Source organism: Eutrigla gurnardus (assembly GCF_963514095.1).
Source record: "Eutrigla gurnardus genome assembly, chromosome: 5".
In the NCBI taxonomy this organism is placed as follows: Eukaryota; Metazoa; Chordata; class Actinopteri; order Perciformes; family Triglidae; genus Eutrigla; species Eutrigla gurnardus.
Window position 1 is genome coordinate 24,635,856 of NC_139919.1, and position 19,413 is coordinate 24,655,268.

General features: G+C 43.1%; 1 protein-coding gene across 2 annotated transcripts in view; it reads left to right on the top strand.

The window, feature by feature from the left end:
• Positions 1 to 1,171: 1,171 nt before the first annotated feature.
• Positions 1,172 to 19,413, top strand: part of frmpd3 (FERM and PDZ domain containing 3) — a 67,520-nt gene continuing 49,278 nt past the window's right edge. For both annotated transcript variants that reach the window (XM_084009040.1, XM_084009041.1), the window contains exon 1: positions 1,172 to 1,652. The gene's annotated coding sequence lies outside the window, so the exon portion shown is untranslated. The remainder of the gene's footprint in view (positions 1,653 to 19,413) is intronic.

Below are 19,413 nucleotides of genomic sequence, written 5' to 3' on the forward strand. Positions count from 1 at the left end.
TCAAAGCCTCACGGATAGAGAGGGAAGAAGGGATTCTTCTTAAGTCAAAGGGAAGGTTGAAACAATGGGGAGGTTGTTTAGTATGCTCCATGTGCTTTGTAATGTCTCTACTTTTTTAATCAGATGTAAAAATGTCTTGCATCTCTCTCTTTTGCTCTCTGTATTCCTCCCTCTGTTAAATTTCAGAAGCCTTTGTGCATATCTGCAGATCTTTATTCTTCTTACCCTGCAGTCAAAGGCAGAACAGACAGCATTCCCAGAGAACACAACAGAGAGCGCTGCGAGTGAAACTGAGCCTCCACATTTCACCTCTTCTCCTTTCTCATTTTCTTTCCTTCACCGTCCCGTTTCTTTCTCTAATCAAATGGCCCGCCTGCCTTTAAGGTTTGTTTTGGAGATGTGGGGCTCTCCAAAAAAACAAAACAAAAAAAAAAACATGGGCTTTCACAGTTATTCCTCCTCTCCAGAGGATCCTCTGCAGTGTCGACGTGTGATATATCATTCCCCTGGGCATGGAGGGGAGGCAGCCTGTTACGGCTGTAGGTTCCTCGGGGCTGTTGATATACTGATAGCCTGAGGAGATCTGAGGTGATCCTCTGCTGTGTGTACACAATGTGTTTACCAAGCAGGCGATACATTTCCAAGCTAGCATTTTAAAAACATGCAAAATTAGCATTCAGATGAAGATAAAGCATGCATTTGCACGCAGTAAACTAATAGGCAACATGTCTGCTCATGTACATCTTTGCTTCTCTCTCTCTCTCTCTCTCTCTCTCTCTCTCTCTCTCTCTCTCTCTCTCTGTCTCTCTCTCTCTCTCCCTCTCTCTCTCAGACACAGAAACATGCCCATAGGTATAGATGACTGATTAACTCAGCCATGGACATGCATCCCTGATTGAATTGATACTGATAGATGGAGGAGGAGGGAAAACAACCTTTCCTATTCTCTCCCTTGTCATTCTTCCTCCACCACTCACACACACACACACACACACACACACACACACACACACACACACACACACACACACACACACACACACACACACACCTCTCTCTCTCTCTCCCTCCCTCTCTCTCCCTGTCCTTCTCTTACTCTCTCACTCTGCCTCAGCATCTCGGAGCCACCGGCAGCATTAACAGTTAGTGAAGAGACTCTATTTTCACACACGGCACACAGAGCGGAGCCGGCTGATTTGCGCAAACACACAAAAACGCACTTCCACTCACACACATTCACAGGGGGGAGAACGGGAGGTGGACCGAGGCTCCAGCTGTAGCATGTCCACTGGCTGCAGTCAGACATGTAGGAGGAGGAGGTGCTCTACTCGCTGTTCCACGTCTGCTTCAGTCTTCTAAGCACCTCCCATCCCCCCCACCCCGAACGCTCGCTCCCTGGCTTTGCGGTTGCTGAGGGGGCTGGCTGGAATGACCCGGGAGAGCGGGAGACACAAGGAGATGCGCTAGACGGGGCTGCCGGCTGGGAGGACTCTCTGATCCTTGAGCATTCCTCTTCTGCAGGCTGACAGATACAAGGCAGACCTCTGATCTGCCCCACAGATGCATGCCCATATAGGAGGGCATGGCTGTGTAGACCGAGGGTCTTCATCAAGCACAGCCACTGAGAAGAGGACCACCACGGAGACACGCAGGTAAGAGGCAGCACAGCTGGGGATTTTCTGCTGGATTTCCATCTTTTATTGATCTGCGTAGATACGAAGGCATCAGCTATGTGTCGCCTGAGATTAAAATGACTTTGCTCCTTTGATTGTCATCTGTGTTTATCCGTTGGTCCGGTCATTTAAAAAGGTATTTGCTGTGTGTGTGTGTGTGTGTCTTGTTTGCTCACGCCGGCTGTGCTGCTGTGCTGCATGGTCATTGATTAGAAGGGAGATTGCTCTGTGGATGAGCGCCGTGGCAGCATGATAATGGAATATGTCTCCTGGAGGACATGGTCCGATATCCATCAGACATCTGGGGAATGTCAACGCTAATGAAGAGGTTACAACAGGGAGGAAAAGAGAAAATAGAGACAGACGGAGGAAGAGGGTGAAAGTCCACGACATTTTAATAGAATTCATGTGAGTGCCATATCCTGTGGGTTTCTGCTGGGTTTTTTGGGGGGGGGGGTTAACCATTTGGCTTTGCCTTTCCTCTGTTCTTCATTTGCAATTCATGTATTCATCTCACACTCCACATTTGGTACATTTTTCAACTGAAGTCTTGAGGCTGGATTAGTTGGTGTATCCGTGTAGCTGAGGGTGCTCATGTTAAAGAAATGCCACAGGGGAGTTTGAAGAGAGGGTGCTCACTGTAGCCAGAGAGCACGAACACCCCGTGAGTATGAGGGTGGTGTTACACCAAGCAGGGTGGAAGTTGGGGGAGAAGCCTGGAGACAGAGAAGAAAGCTGTGGTTTGCTGTATAATTAAGAGTTGCACACTGAGAAAAAACACATCCATGAACACTGGAAATCACATCGCCAAAGATGTAACGTTGCCGTTGCAGCCCTGAGACTCTCCTGTGGCTGCCGCTGCAGAAAAGGAAAAAAAGGTCAGTTTACAACCTCTGCCAACAGAAGATTTCTCCCCTAAACCCTCCACTAATACTCTCAAGCCTCATTACATGGCTCTAAAATGGTTATAGTGCTTTTCTTCTTCGGCGGATGTCAACGACAGGGACGGCAGCATCCCTAAAGTGCATTTCCGACGGTGGCCCAGGCTGGATATGCTTATTCAGAAGTGCCTGTGTGGCTGAGAGATGAGCTGTCCAGTGGCATTGGATGCAGCGTACATTACTGGACGCGGGGCCCGAGGACCCAGGAGGAATCAGCAGAAGGAAAGCAATTACTTAGATGACCAGGTTTTTCTGATCTCATCATGCGACTGGGCCAGTTATAGAGATACTGGACAGGGGCAAATTGAGGGAGTGAGACAGGTAGAGCGCTGAGGCAGGGCCAGCAGTCAGAGAGCAGTTTCTCCAATGCCAAGATTAATCCTCGAGGCGGTACATTCAGCATGTGCCAAACGCTATCAATATTTTCCATTAAACTGTGTTTCAGAGTGGATGGTGGCTGATTTAGAGGTTGATTTTAAAAGTCATTCCGCAACATCCGTCTAGGAGCCACTCAGCCGACACCGGTCCGGCTGGCGTGTGATGGAGTGGATGTCTGAGGTTGATTGGGTGTTCGTTTGCTGAAAATGCATGTGGAGGTTGATTCTGTGTGTGTGTGTGTGTGTGTGTGTGTGTGTGTGTGTGTGTGTGTGTGTGTGTGTGTGTGTGTGTGTGTGTGTGTTTAAGGTTGTAAATATACACACAGGCATCATCCAATAGAGGAGAATTTATCCGTTTGCTTCAGAAATTACCTTTAATTATTGAAATTGTCAATTTTTCTAAACGTATAAAATATGATCAAAAGAATTACAGCCCTGAAATAATTCCTATGATCTCGCTGTACAGTGTACTTTCACAAGCAGCTAGCTATTTTATCTTCTCTGTCAACTTCTGCTTAGTCATTAGGGAGAGACGAACAGCCCCAAGGTTGTAGGGCAGAACAAATTAATACAACTCGTGGTGCTGCCTTTGCCCATGTGCATGAACGGATAGCAAACTCTTGTAATATGGCTCATTGAGACATCCTGATTAACAGGAAATATTTCGCCTGGACGTGCTTTCAGAATCCAATCAGTATCAAAGCAGCGAGGTCTGATGCACAGGCTGGCATCTCTGCAGAGGCACGTAAAGGCACATCATAAAAAAACAACAAAAAAAAACAGACATGGCCCTCGATTAAACCTACAGATCACTCCAATTAGAGTGGCGGGAATTTAAATGAGCGGAAACAACGCGCATTATTTCCGTCTCGCAAACACTTTGCGCTGGTAGTCATGCACGAGTGGATGGCTCTGTTGCAAGACACGTAAACAAACTCGGAGACACGCATGAATGCACACACACACACACACACACACACACACACACAAACTGCTCTTCCCCGGCCAGAATTCATTTTAAATCCAAGCACTGCTCTTGATCTTCAGTCTTCTTTGGTGAAATGCTTTAAAAGCTTTGACCAGCTTTTAAAGCTCCGCAGGATCTAAAACACTAAACATCTCAAATATTTCATATTTGTATTAATAGCAACAAATGACCAAAACAACCAATGCATCGAGGCTACAATACAGAGTACGGCCTGTGAAACAGTCTGATGCAGCCAACGCATCTTTACCATCGATCTCAATCAGGTGACACGTGTTTACTGTGATTACAACGAGCAGAGTCAGCGTTATTGTGAAATGGCTGTGAATGCTAAATGACGTCTGCCTGGAGAGTTGTGCTTCAGAGTTAAAAAAAAAAGAAAAAGTGGAGTCACCACACTGTTCATCATAATGAAGGAATGTGTCAGTCAATGCAATGGTAGCGTTCGTGTGTGTTTGATGGAGCTCAGCGCTGCAGGCTGTGTGGTTAGACAGACTTGGTGGTAGGATGTACTTCTTGGTAAATATATTGGTGTCTCTTTGGAATATGTGTAGCAAAAATCACATCAGTTATCCTTTATTTAGGATTTCTCTCTCTACACAATATATATTTAATATCTCTAGTTGCTCTGTGTTAAACCAGCAACTGTAGTAAAACCCTGGTAGTCATAATTATTTTAAATGTCATGAATACAGCTGTATAGAGTATTAACTGCAGGAATCATTATCATAAATACATTCCTGCGGGACCACAACACCTCTACATGACATGTGAAACTATTTTCTGCTGAAATGTGAATACGGAGAGGATCGCTGTTTGTTCAATCTGACAACCAAAGACTGAATCCTACCACTGATCCGACACTTAAGTTCCCATAGAAAGCTTTTGTACTTCTAAAGAATAGACAGAAAAATAAACAGTCACATCGAGCGAGATAGAGACGACAGCACATTCCACGAGCAGAAATAGGAAGCCACTCAGAAAAACTGTAGAGCAAATCTCTCTTTCCCTGCAACTTGCTCGCTCGCTCTTGTGGTCACCCCTGACAACCAGCTGTTTCTGCTGCTGTATCCAAGGACCAATCTGTCCAAGCCGGAGGCGTGGCCTCAGACGCATAAGAGGAAAAAACAACAACACAGTAATAAACCGACAGATTTAGCGGGGTGATAAACATCGGAGTAACAACATGCATATTAATTGGTCTTTTGTGTCAGCACATATCGGAGAATCACGCTAGTGCTGCGCAGAAGAGCAACGCAGTGTGAAGTCATTACTTAACTTGGCCGCGATCCCAAACTATCAACTTGGGAAAAAAATCAAACAGCGAATGCAAAGATAAAACACCACAGTGTGAAGAGTGGACTGTAAGATGTGTGAGAGACATGAATGTCCACTTTGTGGACGTGCTAGTGGGAAGGCAATGGATAGGTCAGTTGTGTGAATTATAACGGGTTAATCCCCTGGCTTTTCATTAGGTGCCAGCATGAGTTCAAAGTGTTTATTTTGTCCTATACTTTGGTTTATGACCAGATACGATCAGATACGCTATAAGCCCCGTCCATCAGAGTTATCATGGATCCAACACTGCGTAAATATTATCTCATTTTTGGGAAAACGAAAGAGACAAGCAGACAGACGAGTCTACAATATGCGTGTGAAGGATATGAAGGAAACAGGTCGAAATATAAAGATAAATGTGAAATTTGAAAGCTCACATGTTACAAAGTAATCTACCATTGAGCGCCTGCATGCATTTGATTGACCTCAAATGGAGGCGCTTGGGTTCTTCATGAAAAGGCTTTATGTTGAGCTGAAAACGACCTTCGTTTCCCTTGATGCGTTCATTTGGAGCTTTACATATTGTAGCCTTCCACTTTAACCCGTGGAGAGGGGAATGGTTGAATGAATTCACATAAGCATCCATGGAACACAAAATCTCTCGGGCCAAAACATGGAGACATCATGTCCATCGTTGAGCAACAGGCAGAGAAAAAATAAAAATGCTCAGGGTCATGAAGCATTTGGGAGATACGTGCAGTTTTCGGGGCGAGTCGCCTTCTCTCCCACACACACACAATTATAAATGTGGGCATTTGCTCATGAATATGTATGCTTTACGCACACACACACACACACACACACACACGCTCAAAGTAAAAGCACAATCATTACTGTTAGGATCATGTTGATGACGTTTTTGTGTTGTTTTACAGGGTACAAACATAGCCAAGGGCCATGAGGCGAATGGCATTATTAACTGTGGTTCCGCGTTCCCTTTTCTGTCACAGTAATGCTCCACAGGCTGCTTTCGAAATAGCATTTCATGGCCGGACATCGCACAACTCTAGTCCACCTGAGAGCCAAGTAGAAAACAGATGACTGCAGTGCTTTCTGCTGGTTCAGCCAGCAGCCAACCGTCTTTCATCTGAGAAGATTATCCCATTAGGTTTCACTTTCAACATTCTACATTCGTCAACAGCAAAAACACCAGGATTTTATAAACGCCCCGTAGATTTGCGCGTCGCAAGAAAAAACCCCTCCATTTTGCAGGTGAGGACCGTTTTAGATCAAATAGCCGCGGGGAAGCTGCGCACAGAAGTGGTGGGCAGAGATGGAGCTGCTGCAGGAACGACGAGGAGATCAGTGAGGTAGACTAAACTGAAGAGCCATCAGGAGTCTCTCTCTCTCTCTCTCTCTCGCTCTCGCTCTCGCTCTCTCGCTCTCTCTCTCGTAGTCCACACGTGTGGAAATCCAGAATGAACTAAATCTTTCAGTACAGTAGGACCTTCACCAAAGGAACTTATTTGAAAACAGATAGATATATTTACTTAATATTTCAAAAGAATTTAATGGATTTCTCTTACTCTTCTCCCCCCACCTCTCTCTCTCTCTCCCCCACCTCTCTTTAGTGTTGCTTCTTCCTCTCTGTCGTCTTTTTGAAATCTGGTTCACAACAAGTACAAACAATATTGAAATATATATATAGCTCATGGACATGTCACAACAATATTAATCTGAGCATCTTAAATGGTTCCAGTGTTTTAATCTTTTATTAAATAGAGCAGGTCAGAAGGCAAGTGTTTACATCAGTGTCAAACATGATGTTATGTTGTTGTTTTTGTTGTTTTTTTGTTTGTTATATTGAGAATCATAAAACCCATTGACTACATTCATGAATCCTTCCTTGGTTCTCGTAAACATTACAATTTGGAGACACAACGTTTTTTTTTTTACCCCAAAAGCAACAGCACAACTGAAATCTCATCTAATCCTCGAGATTAACTTCAAAAACTGTAATCTCTTCCCACTTCTGTCTTTGTGACCGCCAACATCTTCTCCATTATCCAATGCCAATTAGACATCCAGGACCAATTTGGACAGAGAAATGAACCATCTGTCCTCGGATAATATGCAGAAAATGAAAAAGAGTCCGATCAAGATAAAAAAGAACTAATATATTCCTTGAATCTGATATAAGTCGGAGACGCAGACGGAGACGAGAAACGAAATTCACATTAGACTCTGGAGTTGAAGATGATTGATGATCTTATTTTATTTTCCATCTGCAGAGGAGAAAAACAATGTGCCAGAAGTGTATAAAAGTAGGTTTTGACATAAAAAAAAATATATTTAGAGGAGGTTTTAAAAAAATAATATGATGAATGAATAGCTTTTTCACTGTCGTGCATGATACACACACACAACAACAATCTTGCCTCACTTCTGATCATATTTTAATCATCTAACAGGTGGCAGCTCTGAGGACACTCACTAATAATGATCACCAGCAGGGAATGTGGGGCATTTGCTAACAAGCTGTCAGAAACTGAATTGCTTGGCTCTTAAACCAGATATAGCTCTGTGAAGTGGAACCACCACATCAGCAGAGAGCGCCGCTCTTTCAGCTTTCTCCACATCGCAGCCCCGCTCGACTCGCGGGGCGTCGCTTCCAATACATTTATATAAAGTCTGAAATAAAACAAACGATTTCCCGTCTGGATTTCGTTTCTGCAAAGACAGCAAATCTTTGAGCGGTTGATGAGATAGAGACATGTGCTCCGAAGATCAAACTGATAGAGTGTCTATTATATAAACAGCAACAAGCAGGACGATGAGCAGAGTTCATAATTTAACGATACAACCCATTGCTTACACACTTAATTGAATCATTTCTGTACAAAAAAAATCTGCTTTTGCGTACAGGCAGAACAACCAGCTTATTGTTCATACGTCTCTCATCCTGTGATTATATTTAATTGCTTTTAGTGCAGAACAATTGGAATCAAGTCGTGCTATTCTCCTTCTCCCAAATATAACAAAATGGAGGGTAATGCTCCGCTTATAGTTTTCTCCACCACACAGGGTTTTTGAACTTACATATTGTACACCGTGATGCACATTTACCATCATGATTACCATACAGATGAGTGACAATCAGTCAAGACGAGAAGCAGAAAGAAAAGGGAGGAAGAAACAGAAACACTCCACTCATGCGTTCAGTATTCAGGTGGGTCGCCCACAGGGGAGGCATGAAAAAAAAACTAAAAAAACATAAATGAATTAAAGGAGCAAAATCAATTTTCTAAATCGCTCAAAAAAGGAAGTTAGGACATGATTTTGCATAATATTGCAAAACCGCACTTGATTAATGGGAGCTTAAGCGTACTGCATGACTGCTCCGAGTGCGAGTATTTAACGGCGACACCGCAGCCACGACCTACGCACTCCAGCTCCGAGACCTTGGAAGTCTGAGAGTGTCATCGTGGCAAAATGTGTTGCTGGAGACAGCAGGAGGCTTTCAGTACTCTGCCAGCTGTTTATGGTTCTGTGTATGTGGACAGATTTGTTCAGCATCACGAGATGCAGTCATGAAACTTTACAGGTTAGTTGAGGTCAAAGCGAAGGTCAAGTCAAAGATGGATGTCGTCTGAGCAACTAAGTGGGTAGGTAGTGGACAAGAGACCATTGACCCTCAACCACTTAAAGCTGGTTTTTAGAAAAAAAAGAAACTGTTGTACACTAAAAACTCTTCAGTGTGTCAGTCTTACAATGCCACAGAAAATAAAACAAATTGCAACAGCATCAATAGTAATTAAATCGATTCAACTATCACTGTAATTTGTTTTAGACTAAAATAATAACAATCTGATTAATTCGCGGTTCAATGTGTCCGTCTACATTTTGTTAACTGACAACAGTCTCATTGTAAGTGCCGTACAATGAGATTAGCAACAATGACTGAAATGTGTGCCATCCACATTTTAGCACAGCACTGACTAAATATTATTTCTAAACTTGCATAAATAAAACATAAAACCAAAAAATGATCACAGTAAACGGAGCGCTACTGGAATATTATGTCTGGGGAATGACAGAGAACATAGTTGATGAGTACGAAGATGACGAGAGGGGGAAAAAAACGAGGAAATCTCTCCCGGTACGTGTGATTTGTTGGAGTAAATAAGTCTGAGGATTGATCTCAATTGTCTGTTATTGTGTGTCTGTTGAGATTTGGGAAGGGATCTGATGTTCTTTGATGTGCTTGCTGCTCCCTCCCTGAAGCACTGCAAACCAGAGATTAAAGCCTTCTTTATAATGCAGGGCTTCCCTTTAAAAAGGTGGAAGGAGAATGAAGCACGTTCACATATTGTCAGTGTTTACAGGGGTGCTGCCCAAAAAAAATGTGTGGAAATCGAGTTTGCCTTTAACAGTTATTTTAAAAGATGTTGCTTCGGAAAAGACAAAGATTATGCTTAATCTTCAAACCTGTCAGGTCTGAGTTCTCTATATTTGCACACGAAGCGGGCCCCGAAAGAAAAACCTGTATGGAAGCTGTACGCACATTATGGAGTCAGGGGAAGCTGTGATTTTAGTAATCAAATGTAAGAGCCTCTCACATATTTAATTCCACATCTCACATGTGACTTATAATATCACCTTGACATAAGCTTTTAAACTGGTTATTTGTGGACGTCCTGGTGAGGCCGTAACTATTCCATAAGCACCTTTCAATTGACTCAAACCTCAAATCAAAATCCGCTCAATATTTCATCATCGCTGCCGGCACACGGAGGTCAGGAGAGAGGACCGACCCTCGTGGTCAGCTGCAATCAGCTGCCCCGAGGGATCGTGATATTATCATTATCAGTTGAAATGTCGACATCAGCGACCATTAGGTAATTGCAGAACAGAGTGTCAATAGTTATCAATAATATCACACTGATATGGTGCATATATCACCAAGTATGATTTTAATCTTCATATCGTTTTTGTGTTTAAAATCGCTGCAGGAACACAAGTTTATTATTGAATGAATGGTTTATTCAAGGGATAGATGCAGTCTACTGTATACACAGACAGACTGAAAGCAGCTATCTGATGCCAGTATAGAGGACACACCGCCGTGACTGTAACACTGCCTTCTCCCGTTCCTCCCTCAGCACATGTGGATCGTGTAAATAAAGCAAAGTGTGTGAATAAAGCCGGTGACAGCTCTGGCACAAACATTACAGATTGCACCGTCACTGACAGGACGACGTGGATGGGAGAATTAGGAGGGAACGAGTGTTCAGGGACCACCTGACCCACAAAGTTCATCAGTCCTTTTCTTAATCCTCCTCCGATTCACCGCAGGCTCATTTCTCTGACATTAATGAGGTGCTTTGACCATTTATGGTCGAATGTGTTTGCACTTGCACACGTTTCCAAGTCGATTCGGGACTTATAAAAGGAAACAGCGCACCGACGCCGTGTGTGCATTTCCTCATTACTCCGTATGCAAACATTTACTGTGGATCCATATGCACTCCTATATAAATGAGACTCCTGGTCATCGAAGCGCCACAAAGCCAATGGACATGCAAAATAATACAAATTACCATCTAATATTATACATTTTAAAGAGTGTTATGTGTTATGTCTAACATGATGTTCACCTAAACACAACAACAGTTTTGTCTATGGTATATGGTGTTTGACATAAACTGAAAATATCAATTCAGTTCACAGATTATAGTGAATTCTGTGAGAATTTCAGTCTTAAAGATATATCATGTGATTGTAAAGTATCCGTTTTGACTCTGGCTGGTTATTGTATCACGTCATCCCCCGTCTTTCCAGATTTGTTGGATGGAAAAACAAAATCCAATAAGCTTCCAAATATGATTATGTGACTCTTTTGCATATATCCGCTGTACAGTCCCATAGGTTAGCATTAAGCTGCAGAGCTGGTTAGAATGTGGATGAAATACTGCTCACTTAGTCAAGAGGCAGATTCCCCTGCAGATAACGATGCTTTTCCCTCACAAAGCCCTGCTAGATTCTGCTGTCAACACAACATATCTGTGTACAAACACGAGTTAAGACTCCGAACAAAAAAGCACAGATTTGCAGCTCAACGCACACTTCCGACATTCCGCTTCATCAATCGGACGGATTGCTTGTGTAAATGAATCGTCACAGACAAGGTTCATATTCACACGCATTCAGCCCACGGGTCTGTTAGCGTGCACACTACACGCTGTGCGTGTGTGTGTGTGTGCACTCATGCATGAGTACACACAGCTAGAGCATCCCACGAGGAGTTATTGCTGTAAGTTTCTTCCCAACCCCACTCATGCACATATGCGTACACGCAGAGTCAAATTGATTGTGTTGGGTACGTTCTTTCTCCAGATAAGGCTAATTTAAATCTTTAATGGATTCAGACGGTTTGAGGAAAATGGTGAGGCGGCTTTACTGAATGCTTATAAACCCCCTCACCCCTCCCCTTCTGCTACCCTCAGGGAAGGACACAGACCAATATGAACATTTAATGTAATTGGACACGGTAAATGTGGTATTATGCAGAACACGTCCTCACGTAAATAGCACTCTGCACGCCATGCATAAATTACTGATTTAGTTTGAAAACCTCGATTCACTTTGTCTCAAAACTTTGAGCACGTTATCATATATGGTACCAGATTCATGCCAGGATATCACTGCACCGCCTTTACAGTAACACAACACAGGTGTGTGTATCTATAAAATCACAATACTCATATGAAGTTTGCAGAAGATACTTTGATTTGTCTCTAAAAAAAGTCCTATTTATGTATGTTTTGCACATACAGCTCTTCCGTCTCTATTTTATCAATCATCCCTCACTTTATGTCTCTGTTTATATTGTATATACTATGTATTATGTTTGTTTATTGTTCATTTATTTTTATTGTCCCCATGTATGCACCTTCATCACCAAGACAAATTCCCCGTTGGTGTAAAATCATTCTTGCCAATAAATGTTTCTGATTCTGATGTATCACACAATGTTACGTGATTCCCTATTGGATCCCTGAGGTACCTCACCAAAGAAAAAGCAATCTGATACAGATAGATTCCAATAAACAGATCACTTATTTCTTTGATTATAGTAAAAACGTTAATACTAAGAGTATAATCTATAGAGAGTCACAGGATGTGGCAGAAATTGATGAATTATAAATCACGTCTAAAGAAAATGCCTGCCAATAAGCAAATTCACATAGATGGTTTCTCAGTATTCCTCTAAAACGTATAGCGGGACTATTTATGAGGCCTGAATAATGGATTTCAAATGGAGCGAGTCAGGGTACCCCATCTGTGATCCTAAACCTAGACCTCACCACAAGCCCAGAAAATACCCAAAACAACCACAACAAAACAATCCTCACTCTTTAGCTTCTCCCTGATCTTATAACATATTGTACGTTAAATGTACCTGCACACACAACGAGACACAGCATGAGTCATGTAGGACTTAGGGTCATCCGCCTTTGATATCTCCTCCCTACTGACATTAGCTGACAGTAACTGCCCAGCTGGATGTTGATCTATAAAAACAGATCCGCCATTGATCTTGTCCAGAGATTTTACGGCCTCTAACTGATCGCAGTTTGCACAGCCGAGCGCCGCCGCTGAGACGAAGCTCTTGTCTGGTTAATTAATGGTGTGCAGGTAACGCAGGCGACCCGGTCTCCAGCAGCAGTGGAGTACATCCCCTGGAGAAGGATCGGTCTATAATGAAGGGCACTTAGACCACCTGCCAGGAGACCACAGCCATGATTAAAAGTCACCATGAGTTCCCACTGACCGACTCACAGATGTGTCACCGATACTTTGTGCTAGAACGTTCATTCAAACGGAGCGCAGGCAGAAGGAACCGCAGAAAGGGAAGGAAAAGGACGCGGTTTGTTATAATCTCAGTGTTGATGATGAAGTATCTTTCTGTGAGGAAACAGTGATAAATTGTGCTTTGACCAGCATATTCTCATTCGGCGGCGGCCCTCGAAGGTGAAAAGTCTGGATCCAGACAAATCCTTTGTTAATGGCCTGTCATTTCTCTGGGGAATACAGCACTGGGCTCTGTAAATTATATTTCAAAGACAAATATGCTGACAACACACAGCACAACAAATAAACAACATGAATAATGCACTTACTAATGAAAGGGAAAAGTCAAAATAAGACAATTTCCATGCAAAAGCCTGTTGGGATATGTGCATATCAAGCCTTGATTTGAATGAGTAAACTGTTATCGGTTTTCAGAGTTTGCTGCAACGACCCAGAGGGACGCGCCGTCTAATATTGGCTAAAGCAGCTCCATCCTGTACAATCACAGCTGCTGATCTGCAGCTTTTTGTCTGTTTTCCAGGAAACACAATGGGATTAATTATGAATTTTGCCAGAGTATCAAGTAAAAAGTGTCAGTAGCATACCGTACCGCGTAGCCCTTTTTAAAAGGATGAAAAATGCCTTCAATCTAGATTACTGAAGTGGAAAATGCCTTCTGCCTGTAAGCCTCTCCACGCTGAATATGCAGCAGTCAGATAAATAAAGTAAAGTTTCCTGACACATAGAGTGTGAGCTTAAGTGTGTAATCTTTGAACAGTCACCATCTGATTATTGCGTTTGCATGATTAATTTACTCCACCAGCCAACTTGGAAGGAGAATATGTTAAATTCGCTCCACTTTGTCTGTGAGATGTTGTGTGTCTGTCGGCAGGATGTTTCTAACCACCTACAGGACTTCTTGTCTGTGTTGGAGGTTGAAAATGTATTCTTGACCTTGAAAACCGAAGTGATCTCACCGTTGTGTTCTGGAGATTTCGATTCATATCAGTTCAATAGAAATACTTCTATGACAAGTGTGGAAATATCGCTGATAAAGATCATATGATACGCTCCACAATACCTAGGGCTGTTCAGCTGGTGGTGAGATTATTTCATCAATCGACCATAAAATATCAGTGACCGTTAGGAAAGCGTGTATTTTAGAGAAGTAATCACCATTGGTGGCTTGAATTCTAACTAAAGTATCGTAACTCACTGGTTGCTCACTGGCTGAACACGTGAGTTATGGGTTCAGCCTTTTCCATCCGTCTGCCTCAACACTTTATGGATGAATGTCCGTTAAACCGCGGTGCAGCATTTCAAACAGCTATCACTTCTCTCTTGACAGTAAACTGTTTAATGCTCAACATGAGTCAGCTGATGAAGTCATACACATTAAGTCAGCGGTGATGATGGTGGTGCTGTTTTTTTTAACCGTTGATGACTGGAGGATCAAGGCTGGACGTACTCCAGGTTTTGCGGTAACGGATGAACATTGATTTGTGTGTGTGTGGTGCGTCTCAGCATATATTTACATAATTATATATATATTTTTTTATGCTCAAGTATGTGTATGTCCTGTTTTTCTTTTGACTAAATTTCCCCTGAGAGTAGAAGAGGCTACATTGCTTTGTCGGTGGTTTTAGAGGGAAACGGAATTTCTAATTTTGAGGAAAAACAGCTGACAATTATTTAGTTGCTGTCATGGTGAGAGGTCCTCTTTGTAAATGACCACTGCCTTAATATAGCTCTGATTGCCCATCTGTTGCAGTGACATCGAGGACAGTCATGCAAGGATTCAAAGATTGAAACAGCTCCATGATGATGGAACATGACAGAATATATTAATTTCTGGTTCAAAATATGGACCTGGCATATCTTAATTGCAATAATGTTGGCAGTTGTTTGTATGTAATCCACCAAATGTCAGCCATTGTGCTGCATTTCTTTCATCCTTTGTGTGAATTCGCATCAATGTAGAAACATGCCTCCAGACTGGTTGGCGTCACTTGATGACTTCATATATCTTTCTGGCAATTTGAGTCTCCAACAGAACATGGCCACAGTCTCCGTCTTGCCAAATGTCTCACTGGGCAAAGGTGCTGCTCCCAGCTAAAGGCTGTAATCTCTCTCACACCTGGCAAGTGAGGCCGAGGCCAATAACCGCCTGCCTCTCAGGCTCATCAGTCTGGCAGACGGTAAATCAACCCGAGCCCCCGCAGGAGCCCTGGAGCTGAGCTGCACGTCGGAGACAGCACTTTTTTTTTTTTTTTACCTTCCTGCAGGCTTGCCCCCCTGTCTTAGATTTGCTTGCTTTGTGAACCCAAGTATGTGAATGGAGACCTGGGTATATTCTCCAAAATGCATTTTTTTTTCTTCACAGCAGCAGCAGCTTGCAAAAAGTCCAAAACGTCATTTTGATCATTTACGATGCAGGAGCAGATAACAAGCACACCTTCCATCCGGAGGGAACGCGTTCAGCCTTTCTGAAAAGGGCTGCGTGATTACTTTGAATGCAGCTCCGCTGGTAGTCTTTTGTCAGAGCATCAGGGAGAAACTGACATACATTTCTTGTGTTCCTGCTGGTGCTGGGTCCTGATGCGTGTTTGTTATCGACGTCGTGTGCCGATGCTTATGCGAGCGCGAGTGTGTTAAGTGCTTTCGGAGCCGGATGCGGCAGCCTGGTACGACAGAAGAGCATGCTGCTTTTTACGACAGACAGATGTTCCTCTTCAGATATCGATCTGAGCACAGAACGCGGCTGCTAGAACAAAGCCATCTCCCGCGATTATGCTCCCTCTACAGCCTGAACCTGGGGAATACTTTGTGCGTGGTACAGTTGGGACCCAGCTGATTGGAGTCACACAGAGATAAATGATTAATGCACCTATGAAATGTTCTATTTTTATCACATGTACCACGGTGGCTGTTTGTAGGTGTTGAGGTGGAAAAAATATAAGGACCTGACTAGCCAACTTGTTTGCCTTGTGTTTTGCTGTGACTTTCAAAGCCCGCTGAGATAAGAAAGTGGGCTATATGGCAGCTGGCAGAGAAAGGTTGTTTTTGAAAAGCAGAAACTACAGAGCCGCCTTCTTCCTGAAATCTTCCCCGGCAGCTGGGAGAGGAGGAACCTGAACAGGTGATTACCAAAAGGCAAAGATGTGACTGCAGCCCACAAAAGGAGTAAGGCCCAGTTGTCCTGAAAATCTAACTCAAAAGAGTAAACACACTCGCACACAAACAGTGTTCCCTGACTGATAGCTTCAGGCTTCTGTGAGTGAGAGCTCCTTTTCTGATAACATGTGGGGGGGGAAAGGTGAGGGCTTCAACATTTGTTCAGGCTCCAGCTGACGAGCCGGCTGCCATGCAGATGGTGATGAATGGAGGAGGGAGCCTTAATGTGACTGAGCGTCTCAGGATTTGGCTCTCAAAGGAGGCCGAGAGGCTAAAGTGTGATGGAACAGCAGTTAGAGCAGAAAACCTCATTCTGCAGAGAAAACCTAATTGTCTGAGAATGTGCTACACACCCCAAGACTAAGCCATTCTCCCAAAGAAAATGCACTGTGCAATGTTCTTTGAAACGACAAGCTTGATGTCAGTAATTCTATATGAAGCAAACGTCTGTCTGTGTGTTCTTTGCTTATAGAACCATTCATTCCATCCATCTATCTCTATATAACACTTGATGGGTGTATTACTGTGGACCCGAGGTAGCACTTTGTCAAATTTGGTACAATTTAGATACAAGTTCAATATTAGTAAAGCTTGAATAAACACGAACAGTGCTCCGTGTAGCAGAAGGGGCGGAGCTAAGGGACTCTACAGATGTCTTTTGCGTCTCTGCAGTTCACTTTGATTGAACGACATAGACTGCTGACGCTACATGAATGCTGGACAATGTGTTATTTGGAAAAATTAACGACCTATTGGGGATTTAAATTATTACTTTTTCCCCTGAAACTATATTAAAACGTAATAATGTGGTGAATTATTAACTTTTATCATCGGTACTCTGAAGGAATACATCACTATTAAAAGTGAAACTTTTAAAACAGCGCAGTAAAAGTTCTGCATTCAAACATTTACGTCAAGAGAACAGTGAAAGAGAGGCGTTGTCAGCACAACGTATTTAAATTTCAATTCTAATATGATGCTACATATTTCAATGAATAATAATGCAGCATACTTCAGTTGTTAAATTTTGTGAAGCAAAACGAAGTAACATTTCACTGTCAGGTTAATGTAGTTTCCTCTGAAGTAGAAGTACACAAGAAGTTGAAGGCTATAAAGCTGATGAAGTCTACTGAGCCCAATAAACTCAGTGGCAGTTGCCTACCTTGCGGTTAAGCACTGCCTCTGGTGTTTCTGATGATCGTAAATAGCTGCAACCTGGGTGTGTGATGCAACTATGTAATGGCAGGTGTGCTCCTCAGGACCCAAGCATTCAAAGTGTTGAGTGAAAAGTTGTTTGTATGAGCGGCTCTCGAGAAAGCTGCAAGCAGCATCACCGCAGTCCAAGCACTCGGCCCATTCTGAACAGGCGTGTTTGTAACCAGCACTGCAAGTGATATATGAGATTGTCTTTTTTGATAGAAATGTAATTCACTTCAGCCAGAGTTGGACATCCAGTTCTGCCTGGGATACATAGAGAGATTGCATTATCAAGATTGTTTTTTTTCCAAAATCAGGTCTTGCAAAAGTGGTTTTTCTAGCACTGGAAAGAACATTTACTGAGGCATGATTAAAGTCCCAGTCAGCAAGTCCGGCGGATCGAGGGCACTCTGTCAGATTTTGAATGTTTACAACTCTCACGCTTCTCCCCCACGACCACCGAGCTCCTTCCCCTCGACTCCGTGCCCTTTGAAATCCCTTAGATCACGCCTCCTTTGAAACGCGGGTCCGATGTTAACTCTGGTTTTATCACGGGCTTCTTTTCCACTGGTGTTTTCTTTTCCTTGGTTGTTTTGGACCTCCTCGTTTCGGTTTTTAACGAGGAATTGGAAGCTTGTTGCTACTTCCCTCCACCTCCCCCCTGTGATAGTGGTACGACCCGAGGGGGGAGGGGCTCTGTGTGTGCACGAACACAGTCCTGCGTGCTGATTGGACAGGATGATACGGGCTCTGTCGATTTTTTGCAAAACAAACAACAGGCTCTACGTAGAGGCGCGCTTTTTTTTCTAAAACCGGGTGATTTATGTTGTTCTATCGGAGCATAGTGTCGGCTTCAGTGAATATGATCAAAAAAAAAGTTGCTGACTGGGACTTTAAGAAACATTTGAGGTAGGCCTACTTTTAATTTTCATGTTCTACTACTTCTACTACATTTCTGAGGTAACTATTGCATGTTTTACTCCACTACAATTATCTTACAGCTAGAGGGTAGGAACAAATGACTTACGTGGTCATATATGGGGTCGGTGCAGTTATTGGTCCATATAGACTAATACCTCACGTGATGATGTGAAATCACATAATTATGTCACACATCACTGAGTCCCCCACAATGAAGGGAATGTGCGTCAGATTCACGGTGTCTACATTTTAGCCAGCGGCCCCACACAAAGTCAGGAAGTCTTACAGCCTTGACAGCCAGATTTGCAATCGCAACTGGGACTGCACAGTGGAAAAGGGCAACTTTGACGTATTCAGGCAGAGCGGGGGCATGACCTGCTCTGCTGTCACTAATCAATGTTCACCTCAACCTTCAACATTTCCAACAGGGAGAAATCCCTTGTGTGCCGGTGCAAACCGACTGCTTTTCCCCCGTCTTGCTGGGTATGTCAAAATTTGGAATTTGTGACCGTACTACTCTTCTGTTCAAAGGAGAGGTGAGCTAGTGGTCCAATGCAGTGGCTTTTTAATGATCTGAGTTTTATGGAGCTACGCAAAGCATGACGTGAGAGATGCGTGAGAAGAATGCTGAGGAGGCGAAAGGATATGGTGCAAAGCCACCTCCTCCCCCTAGTTACAACCCGCATGAGCTCCTCCCAGTTCCAATTTATGGTTTCTGCTGAATGCAGGCAGAGTAGTTTTGCATACTACCCATCAATCCATGGGAGCAGCGCTATAGATCATAGATGCTTAATGGTTTGTAACTAGATGAACTATGCAGGTGAAAATAAGAGAAATCAGAGCAGATCCCGCCTTTAATGAATCAGGGAAACTATTAGAGAAGGGTATATTGATTTATCTATCAAGGAAAACCTGAGCAGAATATATTTCTGACCATATTTACCAGTATAACAGCATGTTCCCGATTGGCTGCCCTTACAGTACGAATATTAAATACAGCTTTTTAACTTAAC